Source organism: Octopus bimaculoides, chromosome 11 (assembly GCF_001194135.2).
Source record: "Octopus bimaculoides isolate UCB-OBI-ISO-001 chromosome 11, ASM119413v2, whole genome shotgun sequence".
In the NCBI taxonomy this organism is placed as follows: domain Eukaryota; kingdom Metazoa; phylum Mollusca; class Cephalopoda; order Octopoda; family Octopodidae; genus Octopus; species Octopus bimaculoides.
Genome location: NC_068991.1, coordinates 70192565 through 70195757, shown reverse-complemented (window position 1 = coordinate 70195757; position 3193 = coordinate 70192565).

Below are 3193 nucleotides of genomic sequence, written 5' to 3'. Positions count from 1 at the left end.
ATATATATATATATATATATATAATTATATTAATAATATACATATACGTATATGTGCACACACACACACACATATATACGTATGAAGAGGTATTAAAAAACAGAGATTGTTTCAAAACACCGACTGCACTTCACTGCAAAGAAATATATTGTGAAACGGTGCAATGCGTGTAAAAAATAAATGACACCTCTGTCTGTGTAAATGTCTAAATAGTTTTCATTGCGATCATAAACCGTTCACATAAACTACGGTAATGAAGTAGCGAAAGTGCTAAGATTTTATAGCAATTCTTCTGTTAGTGCAGTTCACTGAGTGCGTTTTTCTATCTCTGTACAAAACGTACAGACAAACTTCTAATCGTTGTGTCAAGATTTTTCGGTTACATACGAAAGAAAATCATTCTTATATTGTTATATAAAGAAAAGAAAAACATAGCTACCACCTATTAAATTTTTTCTACGCAAATTATATGCCTAAGTATAATATTTGGATTTTTTTTTGAACTGTGCATTAGACGTATTTCTAACAACTGCATATGTCCTTGATGGTGTTTTCGTAAAATATTCTTCAGTACTTTTGACGGGTTAGGAAATGCTTTTGTTTTTAACTAAGACAATTCTAGCTTTTATCTTATATTTCTTTATCTTACTTGTTTCCGTCATCATTGGACTGTGGCCATACTCAGGCACCACCCTGAAGGCTTTTAGTCGAGCGAAGTGACCTCAAAGCATATATTTTTATACATTTTAAGTCTAGTTCGGTTAAAGAGATCGAAAGAATAAGTATTCTATCGATATATTTTTCTTAACCGCTAAGTTTCGAGGAGGCATAAAATAACCAACACCCGTTGTCAAGCGGTGGTGGGGGAAAACACAAACGCACACACGCACACACACACACACACACACACACACACACACACACACACACATATATACATACATACCAGGTGAGCTTTTTTCAATTTCCATTTACCAAATCGACTCACAATGCTTTAGTCGGCCCGTGACCATAATAAAAAACACTCGTTCAAGTTTCCACACATTGGTACTAAATTCGGAACTATAGAGTTTCGGAGCAAACTTTTTACCACGATGCCACAGCTAAAACGATTGAATAATATTTTGATGGAAATGACGTGGAGAATCCAGTATCGATCTCAGCACCACTCATAAGCTAAGCGTACGCCTTACGATTTGAGCTAATTCCCTGTGCAAAGCCATAGTTTTTTTATGTGTTGCTTTGTGCAGTTTTGTATATCAGCATGTTCATTTTTAAAACATTTTAATAATAAAAATGGCTGCGAGGTGGCAGATTCGTTAGCATGTTGGACGAAACGCTTAGCGGTAATTAGCCCGTCACTACGTTCCGAGTTCAAATTCCGTCGAGATCGATTTTACCTTTCATGATTTCGGGGTCGATAAATTAAGTAACAGTGAAACACTGGGGTCGATGTAATCGACCGGTCCCCTCCCCACAAATCTGAGGCTTGTGTTTCCAGTAGAAAGGATTATTTTCATGACTAAAAAGGTAGCTAGCTGGCAGAGTGGTTAGCACGCTGGAGGAAATGCTTAGCGGTATTTCGCCCGTCGCCATGTTCTGAGTTCACATTCCGGTTAGGTTGACTTTGCCTTTCATCCTTTCGGGGTCAATAAACTAAGTACCAGACAAGTACTGGGGTCGATGTGATCGACTATCCACCTCCCCTCAAATTCCAGGCGTGGTGCCTATAGTAGAAAAGATTATTTTGATAATTAATAACTTATTGCAAAATTGATTATCTCTTAAATATTCTTTAATCGATATTCTTAAGTAAGTCTGTTATACATTTGGAAGACAAGTTACTCCGTTCTTATGCATGAACCCTAGTTTTTTTTTTTTTTTGAGTGGGCAATGTATACCGATCTTTAAGCAAGTAGTAATTCAAAATATAATTTAAGTTCACTGATTTGAGACGTTCAGCAGTTGTTTGGTATAAGCATGATCTTGTTACCAGCTCAAATAGGCTTGAAGCATATTTGAATCAATGAGAAATCTATTCCCAGTATTCTGACATAGAGAAAATTTTCCGTGCTGTAGACAAATGGATGTAAAGAGATCAAGTTAGTTCGAAGACCCCTTCCTCGTCCCAAGACTGATGGATTTCGGAGTGGTTATCTCCTCTTTAGTATCAGATGCCGAAAAGGGAGGCGCTATAAACTGACAAAAGGCAGGCCTCTCTGACATTCCGGTCAATGTCCAGTGATTGTTTGCGCTTTCATCCTTTCGGTGTCGATAAATTAAGTATCAGTTGCGTACTGGGGTCGATCTAATCGACTTCCCCCACCCCACCAAAAAATTTCGGACCTTTTGCCTGGAGTAGAAAAGAATATATTCCCAGACTTGAGCCAATCAGATCACGCCACAAAACAACAAGAGTTATATTTTGGGTACTGCGTCTTCCGTAGGCCAGCTAATTGAACGAAGCCAAGGACCCTGGTTTGTTTTGCTAAAAAGCGAACATTATTGCTTCTCTGTTAAGAGATAAGGCACACAGACAGATAAAGAATGACTATAGTGACACTCCAGGGAGCGTTAGAGAAGGGAGACGTTTCCAAGGCGAGGCACACGTGGTTGATAATGCACATACACATGTATTTAACATGCAGATAATTCAAAATACAATATCAGTGTGATAGGTTAAATATACACCAGTTTTGACAAGAAGAGTAGACAAACAATATTCTTGCAGGCACAGCGTTTCTAGATGCGTGTGTATGAAAATATATATGCATATATATACACGTACGAGGAGGTGCTGAAAAGTTCCAGCCCTAAGATATCGCGAAAGACCTGGTTGGAGTCCAAACGTCCAATTTCTTTTACATGGCTTAGAAAAACTGAAAGACGTTACAATAAGTGTGTGAATCTGAGAGGAGAATATGTTGAATGAAATCATAATTAACTGATCCTCCTGTATTTTATTTTACCCAAAGCTAAGAGCTTTTCAGCACCTCTACATATGTAGGTCCAGAGTCTTTTCCTACGCGAATACACAGTAATAAACATATACATGTATATTAAATTCAGAGTTGGCATTGTTGTTCTGCTAAAAACCAAGGTAAAAAAAACGACATCTATGTTTTATGCACAGACTCCCCCTTCCTCCTATCTCTCAAATACATCTTCTGTGTGTATATATGTATATATGAGT